This window comes from Saimiri boliviensis, chromosome 14 (genome assembly GCF_048565385.1).
Source record: "Saimiri boliviensis isolate mSaiBol1 chromosome 14, mSaiBol1.pri, whole genome shotgun sequence".
NCBI lineage: Eukaryota > Metazoa > Chordata > Mammalia > Primates > Cebidae > Saimiri > Saimiri boliviensis.
In genome coordinates this window covers 241560-254040 of record NC_133462.1, presented here as the reverse complement: position 1 = coordinate 254040, position 12481 = coordinate 241560, and positions in this window count along the sequence as shown.

Genomic DNA, 12481 nt, shown 5'->3' with positions numbered 1-12481 from the left:
TCCACAAGTGTTTACTGAGCACCTTCTATGTACCAGGCGGCAGCAGGGTACGTGGGGAGCGAGGACCAACTTCAGGCGGCAGATGGGGTCCAGGAGGATGAGCCGACCGAGCCATGGCTCTGGTCTCACTGCCTCCTCCGTCACCCTCAGGGGGCCTCTGCTCCCCAAGCCTTTCCCAAATCCTGCCGTCCAGCTCTCCTCCCCACCTTGCAGGAGGTACGCCAGGGTCCGGTCTACGGGTTCCGCCATTCTTTCCTCAATGAGGGTCGGAGGGGTCCCTGCCCATGCCAGACCCGTCGCCGGCCGTCGTCGGGGCACCTTCTCACGATCAGGCGGAGGGACCAAGGGCCAAGAGGGGGGCTTCGCGAGACGCTGGAAGCATCACTGTCCAGATTGACATATGGGGAAACTGAGGCTGACCAGCTGGGCAGGGCGTGCATTCGAACCTGGGTCCTGGAAGCGATCTGCAAGACCCCTTATCACCGCAACCGCACGTGCCGGCCGGCATTCTTGGGTTTCCCTCCTTCCCCAGATCACAGCCGCAGAAAGTCACGGTCCTGCCTTCTTGCTCCTCACAGCGGGGGTGGCCTTCGGGGAAGCGCGGATCAATTGGAGGCGCAAAGCAGAGATGAGGAGGGGGGACTCCTTTTTTTTTTTTTTTTTAGGCGGAGTTTTGCACTTGTTACCCAGGCTGGAGTGCAATGGCGCGATCTCGGCTCACCGCCACCTCCGCCTCCTGGGCTCAGGCAATTCTCCTGCCTCAGCCTCCTGAGTAGCTGGGACTACAGGCACGCACCACCACGCCCAGCTGATTTTTTGTATTTTTTTTTTTTTTTTTTTTTTTGAGACGGAGTTTCGCTCTTGTTACCCAGGCTGGAGTGCAATGGCGCGATCTCGGCTCACCGCAACCTCCGCCTCCTGGGTTCAGGCAATTCTCCTGCCTCAGCCTCCCGAGTAGCTGGGATTACAGGCTTGAGCCACCGCGCCCGGCGATTTTTTGTATTTTTAGTAGAGACAGGGTTTCACCATGTTGACCAGGATGGTCTCGATCTCTTGACCTCGTGATCCACCCGCCTCGGCCTCCCAAAGTGCTGGGATTACAGGCTTGGACCACCGCGCCAGGCCCTTTTTTTTTTTTTTTTTTTTAAGACGGGGTTTCACCATGTTGGTTATGTTGGTCTTGAACTCCCGATCTCAGGTGATCTGCCCGCCTTGGCCTCCAAAGTGCTTGAATTACAGACGTGAGCCACCGCGCCCGGCGAGGCGGGACTCCTGCAGCCAGGACAACCCCGCCCGCCTCTGCTGCGCGCACGTTGCTTCCACCACGCAGCCGTATTAGGTGCGGCAGGGAAGGCGCGCCAGAGCCGACGGCCAATCAGGGGCCCGAGGGCAGTGTTGCCACGACGACCACGCTGCGCCGGAGAGTGCGTCAGGCCCTGGGGCCGCTGGGAACTCGGGGAGCCCGCGGCGAGAGTAGAGAGTTGCCGCGGCGCGCAGAGCGACGCTGTGGGACCCGAGAGTGTGAGACCCGAGGCTGCGGGGCCTTCGGTGAGCGGCGAGCGACGGAGCCAGGCCCGCGGCCGCCCTCCCACGTTCGCGTCCACGCCGCGCCGGGGCTGGAGCTGGGGGCCGGCGGCCGTGAGTTCAGGTCGGGTAGTCAGGAAAGGTCCGGACACGCGGTGGAACGTGAGGGTCCGAGAGGAAGCGGACCTTCCAAAATAACGGTTCGTGTTTAGCGGGACGCGGGGGCGGCGCCTGGAGCCCCGACCGGTCGTGCGGCTGAGACCGGGCAGTCGCTCGAACCCGGGAGGCTGTGGCCTCAGCGACCGTGCCCGACCACCGTCTTGTAATTTGTTAAGAGTAACGCAGGCCGGCCGCGGTGGCTCACGCCTGTCATCCCAGCACTTGGGAGGCTGAGGCGGGTGGATCACCTGAGGTCAGGAGTTCGAGACCAGCCTGATCGGTATGGTGAAACCCATCTTTAAAAAAAAAAAAAGAGTAAAGCAGGCCGGGCGCGGTGGCTCACGCCTGTCATCCCAGCACTTGGGAGGCTGAGGCGGGTGGATCACCTGAGGTCAGGAGTTCGAGACCAGCCTGATCGGTATGGTGAAACCCCATCTTTAAAAAAAAAAAAAAAAGAGTAAAGCAGGCCGGGCGCGGTGGCTCACGCCTGTCATCCCAGCACTTGGGAGGCTGAGGCGGGTGGATCACCTGAGGTCAGGAGTTCGAGACCAGCCTGATCGGTATGGTGAAACCCCATCTTTAAAAAAACAAACAAAAAAAAGAGTAAAGCAGGCCGGGCGCGGTGGCTCACGTCTGTCATCCCAGCACTTGGGAGGCTGAGGCGGGTGGATCACCTGAGGTCAGGAGTTCGAGACCAGCCTGATCGATATGGTGAAACCCATCTTTAAAAAAAAAAAAAGAGTAAAGCAGGCCGGGCGCGGTGGCTCACGCCTGTCATCCCAGCACTTGGGAGGCTGAGGCGGGTGGATCACCTGAGGTCAGGAGTTCGAGACCAGCCTGATCGGTATGGTGAAACCCCATCTTTAAAAAAAAAAAAAAAAGAGTAAAGCAGGCCGGGTGCGGTGGCTCACGCCTGTAATCTCAGCACTTGGGAGGCTGAGGTGGGTGGATCACCTGAGGTCAGGAGTTCGAGACCAGCCTGATCAATATGGTGAAACCCATCTTTAAAAAAAGAGCAAAAAACAAACAACAACAACAAAAAAACAGTAAAGCAGCCTGGGCGCGGTGGCTCACGCCTGTAATCTCAGCACTTGGGAGGCCAAGGCGGGCGGATCAGGAGGTCAGAAGATGGAGACCATCCAGGGCAACATGATGAAACCCCGTCTCTACTAAAATTACAAAAATTATCTGGGCGTGGCGGCATGTCCCCGTAGTCCCAGCTACTCCGGAGGCCGAGGCAGGAGAATCGCTTGAATCCAGGAGGTGGAGGTTGCAGTGAGCCGAGATCTGGCCTTTGTACACTCCAACCTGGGGACAGAGTAATACGAGGAGCATTAATTGGGGCATGCATGTGGATTCACACCAGAGTACAGCTGGCCAGTGTGTGGCAGTGTCTGCTCAAATGTAAACCACAGTTCCCTCATGACTTGCCCAAGAAGGCATGTGTAACGAATCAAATACCTACACTGTTTGGAAGGGAAAGTGTCTATAGCGCATTGTTGCAAATGAACATCCTTTGCTAAAGATAAGAAAACGTGCTTTTTTTTTTTTTTTTTTGAGACAGAGTTTTGCTCTTGTTACCCCGGCTGGAGTGCAATGGCGCGATTTCGGCTCACCGCAACCTCTGCCTCCTGGGTTCAGGCAATTCTCCTGCCTCAGCCTCCTGAGTAGCTGGGATTACAGGCACACGCCACCACGCCCAGCTAATTTTTTGTACTTTTAGTAGAGACGGGGTTTCACCATGTTGACCAGGATGGTCTCGATCTCTTGACCTCGTGATCCACCCGCCTCGGCCTCCCAGAGTGCTGGGATTACAGGCGTGAGCCACCGCGCCCGGCTCCAAATGCTTTTTTTTTTTTTTTGAGACGGAGTTTCGCTCTTGTTACCCAGGCTGGAGTGCAATGGCCTGATCTCGGCTCACCGCAACCTCCGCCTCCAGGGTTCAGGCAATTCTCCTGCCTCAGCCTCCTGAGTAGCTGGGATTACAGGAACGTGCCACCATGCTCAGCTAATTTGTTGTATTTTTAGTAGAGACGGGGTTTCACCATGTTGACCAGGATGGTCTCGATCTCTTGACCTCGTGATCCACCCGCCTCGGCCTCCCAAAGTGCTGGGATTACAGACTTGAGCCACTGTGCCCGGCCTAACATGTGCTTATTTTAAGTAGTGGACAGAGTCCCCACTCAGGCCTACATCTTGGTGACTTGGAAGTTCCCACTCTGCTCTGCTCCTCCTTCTCGAGGAGCCTGATGAGCTGCATGCTGGGGGAGTTGTCTCATCCAATGTCTATAAAGAAGTACTAAAAGAGGTTTTGTTTTGTTTTTCTTCTTTGAAATGGAGACTAGCTCTGTTGCCCAGGGTGGAGTGCAGTGGTGCAATCTCAGGTCACCACAACCTCCATCTCCCAGATTTAAGCGATTCTCTTGCCTCAGCCTCCCAAGTAGCTGGGATTATAGGCACGCACCACCATGCCTAGCTCATTTTTGTATTTTCAGCAGTGATGGGGTTTCACCATGTTGATCAGGCTGGTCTTGAACCGTCCGTCCTCCTCGGGCCCCAGAGTGCTAGAATTACTGGCATAAGACAGCGTGCCCAGCCCTAAAGGAAGTTTTTTTTTTTTTTTTTTTTTTTTTGAAGCAGAGTTTCGCTCTTGTTACCCAGGCTGGAGTGCAATGGCGCGATCTCGGCTCACCGCAACCTCCGCCTCCTGGGTTCAGGCAATTCTCCTGCCTCAGCCTCCTCAGTAGCTGGGATTACAGGCACGTGCCACCATGCCCAGCTAATTTTTTGTATTTTTAGTAGAGACGGGGTTTCACCATGTTGACCAGGATGGTCTTGATCTCTCAACCTCGTGATCCACCCGCCTCGGCCTCCCAAAGTGCTGGGATTACAGGCTTGAGCCACCGCGCCCGGCCGGAAGTTTTTAAAGCTGAAAGCAGGTGACCCCACACAGTAATTGTCATAATGAAAAAACTAAAAGCACCAAAGTATAGGCTGGATCAGGTGGCTCAAACTTGTAATCCCAGCATTTTGAGAGGCCAAGGCAGGAGGATTTGTTGAGGTCAGGAGTTTAAGACCAGCCTCGGCAGCATGGCAAGACCCCATCTGTATTAAAAAGTAAACTAGGCCAGGCGCGGTGGCTCAAGCCTGTAATCCCAGCACTTTGGGAGGCCGAGGCGGGTGGATCACGAGGTCGAGAGATCGAGACCGTCCTGGTCATCATGGTGAATCCCCGTCTCTACTAAAAATACAAAAAATTTAGCTGGGCATGGTGGCGCGTGCCTGTAATCCCAGCTACTCAGGAGGCTGAGGCAGGAGAATTGCCTGAACCCAGGAGGCGGAGGTTGCGGTGAGCAGAGATCGAGCCATTGCACTCCAGCCTGGGTAACAAGAGTGAAACTCTGTCTCAAAAAAAAAAAAAAAAAGTAAACTAGCTAAATAAATCTATAAATGCATTTCCCCCTCCCACTTTTTTTTTTTTTTTTGGTTGGGGTAAACAAGGGCTTACAGAGTGCATGCTAAAATGGTTACAAGTACTGGGAACAGTAAACCAAGCTGCATCAGGCCTCTGGGGAAGCAAACTTCTCTAAGCCTTCATGTTTCAGGTGCAGAGTGACCTTGCCTCTGTTACAGTATATAACATGCTCAAGTTACTTTTGTAGTGTTACAAAGTAACCAGACTTGTAGGCTCCTTGTAAGACTCCCTCCAGTTGCACCTAGAATACAATCTTTTTTTTTTTTTTGAGATGGAGTTTCACTCTTGTTACCCAGGCTGGAGTGCAATGGCGGGATCTCGGCTCACCGCAACCTCCGCCTCCTGGATTCAGGCAATTCTCCTGCCTCAGCCTCCTGAGTAGCTGGGACTACAGGCACGCGCCATCATGCCCAGCTAATTTTTTTTGTATTTTTAGTAGAGATGGGGTTTCACCATGTTGACCAGGGTGGTCTCGATCTCTTGACCTTGTGATCCACCCGCCTCGGCCTCCCTAAGTGCTGGGATTACAGGCTTGAGCCACCGGCCCCGGCCTTAGAATCCAATCTTTAGATAACCACGTGCTTCTGCTTTTCGGAGTTTCTCACAAAGCTGCCACTGCTGACAATCTTTAGAATGATGCCTCAGTTCCTGTTCACTGAAGATTGCTCTACCGTCATGCCACCCCCTCCTAACTATCACCTCACCTTCACTGCACTATCTGCTGACTGCTCATTAAAGTGATTGTAACCAATAAATACTGTGGGAAACCTAAGTTCCAGACCTTCACTGCCTCCATTACAAATGATGGTCCCCTGGTTCCACTTTCATTCTTTTTTTTTTTTTTTTTTTTTTGAGACAGAGTTTCGCTCTTGTTACCCAGGCTGGAGTGCAATGGCGCAATCTCAGCTCACCGCAACCTCCGCCTCCTGGGTTCAGGCAATTCTCCTGCCTCAGCCTCCTGAGTAGCTGGGATTACAGGCATGAGCCACCATGCCCAGCTAATTTTTTGTATTTTTAGTAGAGACTGGGTTTCACCATGTTGACCAGGATGGTCTCGATCTCTCGACCTTGTGATCCACCCGCCTCGGCCTCCCAAAGTGCTGGGATTACAGGCTTGAGCCACCGCGCCCGGCCCCACTTTCATTCTTTTTTTTTTTTTTTTTTTTTTTTTTTGAGACGGAGTTTCGCTCTTGTTACCCAGGCTGGAGTGCAATGGCGCGATCTCGGCTCACCGCAACCTCCGCCTCCTGGGTTCAGGCAATTCTCCTGCCTCAGCCTCCTGAGTAGCTGGGATTATAGGCACGTGCCACCATGCCCAGCTAATTTTTTGTATTTTTAGTAGAGACGAGGTTTCACCATGTTGACCGGGTTGGTCTCGATCTCTCGACCTTGTGATCCACCCGCCTCGGCCTCCCAAAGTGCTGGGATTACAGGCTTGAGCCACCGCGCCCGGCCCCCCACTTTCATTCTTAATCTGTCTTTTCCTCATTCCTTTGTTGTCAGTGAACTAGGGTCACCCACGGGTAGGGTATGGAGGCTGGTTCCCTACATTTTTTTGAGATGGAGTCTTGGCCTATTGCCCAGGCTGGAATGTAATGGCCCAATCTCTGCTCACTGCAACCTCCACCTTCCAGGTTCAAGCGATTCTCCTGCCTCAGCCTCCCAAGTAGCTGGGATTACAGGTGCCCACCATCAAGCCCAGATTTTTGTATTTCTAGTAGGGGTGGGGTTTCATCATATTAGGCAGGCTGGTCTCGAACTGCTGACCTTGTGATCCTCCTGCCTTGGCCTCCCAAAGTACTGAGATTACAGTGAGCCACTACACCCGGCCTCCCCTTTTTTTTAACTGATGTGAAAAACAAGTATGGGGCCGGGCTTGGTGGCTCACACCTGTAATCCCAGCACTTTAGGAATACCTTGAACCCAGGAGGCGGAGGTTGCAGTGAGCTGAGATTGCCCCACTGCACTTCAGTCTGGTGACAGAGCAAGACTCCATCTCAAAAAACAACAACAAAAACAAGTGTGGGCCAGGCGCAGTGGCTGACACCTGTAATCCCAAGACTTTGAGAGATCCAGGTGGGCGTGCAGCACGTGCCTGTAGTCCCAGCTACTCCGGAAGCTGAGGTAGGAGAATCACTTGAACCTGGGAGGCGAAGGTTGCAGTGAACCGAGATCGTACTACTGCACTCCAGCCTGGGCAACAAGCGAGATTCTGTCTCAAAAAAAAAAAAAAAAAATTTTTTTTGAGGCAGGGTCTCACTACTCTGTAGCCAAGGCTAGAGTGCAGCAGCAGCCTGATCTAGGCTCCCTGGAACCTCCGCCTTTCAGGTTTAAGTGATTTTAGTGCCTCAGCCAAGTAGCTGGAATTACAGGCACATGCCACCACACCCAGCTAATTTTGTATTTTTAGTAGAGACAGGGTTTCACCATGTTGGCCAGGCTGGTCTTGAACTGACCTCGAAAATGATCCACCCACCTCAGCCTTCTAAAGTGTTGGGATTACAGGCCTGAGCACCCACACGCAGCTCCTAATTCTACTGTTTGACCTATAACAAAAATATATTTGCCAATAATAGCAAGAGGATGAGGGTGTAGCAAAGAGACACTAGACTAAGAAAAGACACCAGATAGTAACTCAGATCGAATGCACAGGTGTATTCCTGTGTCTAACCTCATCAAATTGTACATTTAAAATGAGTGCATTTTACTGTATGTTATTTGTTCATTTATTTTCAGAGACAAGGTCTTAGAGCAGGCGTCCCCAAACTACGGCCCGCGGGCCGCATGCGGCCCCGAGGCCATTTATCCGGCCCCCCGCCGTACTTCAGGAAGGGGCATCTCTTTCATTGGTGGTCAATGAGAGGAGCACAGTATGTGGCGGCCCTCCAACGGTCTGAGGGACAGTGAACTGGCCCCCTGTGTAAAAAGTTTGGGGACGCGTGTCTTAAGAGTGTACGTGTCCTAATCTGGAGTACACTGGCATGATCATGGCTCACAGTAGCCTTGATCTTCCGGACTCAAGCAGTCCTTCTATCTCAGCTTCCTGAGTAGCTGGGACCACAGGTGGCAGATTGTTGTTGTTGTTTGAGATGGAGTTTTATTCTTGTTGCCCAGGCTGGAGTGCAATGGTGTGATCTGGGTTCACCACAACCTCTGCCTCCTGTGTTCAAGCAATTCTCCTGCCTCAGCCTCCCGAGTAGCTGGGATTACAGGCATGCACCACCACACCCAGCTAATTTTGTATTTTTAGTGAGACGTTTCTCCATGTTGGCCAGGCTGGTCTCAAACTCCTGACCTCAGGTGCTCTGCCCGCCTCGGCTTCCAAAAGTGCTGGGATTATAGACGTGAGCCACCGTACCCGGCCTTACCTGGCAGGTTTTTTGCACTTTAAAAACATGTTTTATAGAGACGGGGTCTCCCTATGTTGCCCAGGCTGGTCTCAAACGTCTGGGCTCAAGCAGTCCTCCCACCTCAGCCTCCTCAAGTGCTGGGATTTCGGGCATGAGCCATCGTGCCTGGCCTACTGTATGTTATACATTAACAAAATTGGCTAACAAAATCCAGCTAGAAAATATGGGTAAAAACTTGAGCAAATGCTTCACTAAACAGGATATACAGATAACCAATATGTCCATGAAAAAATGCCCAACAGCTACTGGTTGTGGGAATGTAAAATGGTACAGCTACAGTGGGAAATAATTTGGTAGTTTTACATGTTACAAGTAAACTTACTGCACACCCTGCAGTTGCACTCCTTCCTGGACATTTATCCCCCCAAAAGTGAGCACTTAATGTCTACACAAAAATAAAAATTTGTTCATAGAAAGTCAATACAAATGTTCATAGCAGCTTTATTTGTAATAGCCAGAAAAAGATACACAACTCGAATATTCTTTAACATATAAATGGAAAGAGAAAGTATGGTAATTCACATACTATTATTATTCAGTAATAGAAAGGAATGAACTATTGACACACACGACTTGGATCAATTTCAAGCGCATTACGGTGAATGACTTAAGCCCAAAGTTTCCATACTTTGTTATTCCATTTATATTACAGTCTTGAAATGACACAGCTGTAGTGATGGAGGACAGATCAGTGATGGTCAGGGTTGGGAAGGGGTGTGACTATTAGTGGTATCACAAAGGAGTTTCTTTGTGGAGATGGAACAGCTCTGTAACCCTGATTGTGGTGACAGATGTAACATAAATCTGCATAATAAAAATTCATAGAATGGTCGGGCACAGTAGCTCACACCTGTAATCTCAGCACTTTGGGATGCCAAGGCGGGCAGGTCACTTGGGGTCAGGAGTTTGAGACCAGCCTGACCAACATGGCAAAACTTCATCTCTACTGAAAATATAAAAAACTAATGGCACGTGCTTGTAATCACAGCTACTAGGGAGGCTGAGGCAGGAGAATCACTCAAACCCAGGAGGTGGAGGTTGCAGTGAGCTGAGATTGTATACTGAACTCCAGTCTGGGTGACAGAACAAGATTCCATCTTTTTTTTTTTTTTTTTTTTTTGAGATGGAGTCTCGCTCTGTCTCCAGGCTGGAGTGCAGTGGTGCGATCTCGGCTCACTCCAACCTTTGTCTCCCAGGTTCAAGTGATTCTTCTGCCTCAGCCTCCCGAGTAGCTGGGACTACAGGCGCATGCCACCACACCCAGCTTTTTGTATTTTTAGTAGATATGGGGTTTCACCATGTTGCCCAGGATGGTCTTGATCTCTTGATCTCATGATCTTCCTGCCTTGGCCTCCCACAGTGCTGGGATTACAGGCGTGAGCCACTGCACCTGGCCAAGACTCCATCTCAAAAAAATTTTTTTTTGGTCATAGAACTAAACAGAGTGCATGTAAAAACTAGTATAATTCACTGGGCATGGTGGCTCACACCTGTAATCCCAGCACTTTGGGAGGCCAAGGCAGGTGGATCACCTGAGGTCAGGAACTCGAGACCAGCCTGACAAACATGGAGAAACCCCTTCTCTACTAAAAATACAAAATCAGCTGGGCATGGTGGCGCATGCCTGTAATCCCAGCCACTCGGGAGGCTGAGACAGGAGAATCACTTTGATCCAGGAGGTGGAGGTTGTGGTGAGCTGAGATCGTCCCATTGCACTCCAGCCTGGGCAACAAGAGCGAAACTTTCTCAAAAAAAAAAAAAAAAGTGAGACCTTTGGTCTGAGACTTACTGGAATCAAACAGCACTGCCTCCCACCGGCCTTATGACTCAGGGGAAATACTTAGCCTATGAGAGACTCAGGACCTGGACTCCCTACTCCTCTTCTCCACCCATGGGAGAGATCAGGCCCATCTCACAGAGGAACAGATTTTCAAGAACGATTTGAGGATAAGTATTAGCCCAGGACATGTTAGGAGATTACCAATGTCTTTCAACTAGGCAGCAAGAGGGGACAAGTAGGGGACAGGGTACAGGAGTCAGGAGAAGTAGGCAGAAAGGTGAACTGTTTAGTAGGGAATCAGGAACATAGAAAAGCAGCAAGGCTAGTGACCTTGGTACCCAGACACCAGAGGTATAACTCGGGTACAAGCTGTGGAAACAGCTCAACTCCAGGGATACTTCCATCCCCAGCATGCAATCTCCGTGGCTGAGCCTCTTTGATAACTTTGGTGCTATTCCTGGTTTTAAGTTTACCTGGTCTGTCAGTCAGTGCTCTTGTCTGCACTCCAGTTGGGGGAAGTCATGAACTGTAAAGGACAATCCTGTGGGGAATGAACAGGTTGGTGAGTCCAGCCTAGGGCAGACTGACCCACCATGACAGTCCAGGGCTACTGATGACAGGCATGTACTATGAGCCTGGGGGAGTCCCACCTGTTTCCACTGGAGAGAATACACAGGTGTTACTGAGGAACAGGGTTGCAAGGACTATCTGAGGATACGGGATCAGCTGAGAACATGTTAAGGAGAGACAAACATTGCACAGCTAGGCACTACGAAAAGAGGAGGGCACAGAGTTGGGACACGGCCAGAAGATTGGAACTGGGGAGCTGTCAAGAGGGTGGAAAAACCAACAGAATCAAGGAGGCACCAAGACCTGTGAGGGCACAGGCTGGGCACCAGGTGTGAGAACAGTCCACTTCTGGGGTCATTATCTTCAGGGTCCCTCTGCCACAACTAGTTTTGAGTTCATGTGGTCCACCTGCTGGTGGGAATGTACCATCGGGCCTATAGAGGATGACGAGTTTGTGAGAGTCCAGTCCAGGAGAGGCAAAAACACCATGACAGATCTCAGCAAGCGAGAATAATCCTTACTCCCAGGAAAACAGAACTTCACAACATGAACATCCAGGGAAGGCTCCCAGGCAGCGCCCCGTGGCCCCACATGCACCCATGTCAGTGCATGCAGTCCCTGGCATCTTACGGGAAGTGACTGAGCTGGACCTGCCGTGCTGTGAAGATTCAGAGACTTCTGAGCCCCGATCTTGGCCACTCATGGCCCTTGGGTAGAATGTGTAGGGTGTCCACTCAGCCACTTTTTTTTTTTTTTTTTGAGGCAGAGTCTCACTCCATCACCAGGTACCAGGCTGGAGTGCACTGGCGTGACCTCGGCTGACTGCAACCTCCGCCTCCTGGGTTCAAGCGATTCCCCTGCCTCAGCCTCCCGAGTAGCTGGGATTACAGGCACGCGCCACCATGCCCAGCTAATTTTTTATATTTTTAGTAGAGATGGGGTTTCACTATGTTGACCAGGATGGTCTCGATCTCTCGACCTCATCATCCGCCCGCCACGGCCTCCCGAGGTGCTGGGATGACAGGCGTGAGCCACCGCACCCGGCCCTGGCTGGGACGCTTTTCTGAGCCTTGGTGGGGACTCCGTAAAGCGGACACAATACCAGGGCGAGGATTTCGAGGCGGCTGCGGGCTCAGGAGGGCTTCTGCGGAGGCCCCGGCGCTGCGCGGTCCGAGGGCCCCACGGGGCCGCCCGCCCACTGCGGGGTCACCGGGGCTCAGCGACAGGTCCCCGAGGCGGAACTTCCCGACACTCGCGCCTTCGCTTCTGTTCCTGGGGACCAGCGGAGCCTCCACTCCGCCCACCGCCCACCCATCCCACCGCGCCAAAGAGTGCCCGAAGCCAACGCCGGAAGCCCCGCCCCCCACGAGGCCCGCCAGACCGTTCACCTTCCTGGGCCGCCATTGGCTACGTCTGCATGGCCGCACCTTGAGACGCCTTATGGGAAATGTAGTTCACGGCCCCCTCCGAGAGCTAGCGGCGTCCTCCCTTGTCGCCTTGGCAACGACCCCGCCGCGCCGCTAGGAGAGCCGGGAGTGGAGGTCGTGGCTTGAGGGGCGCCGA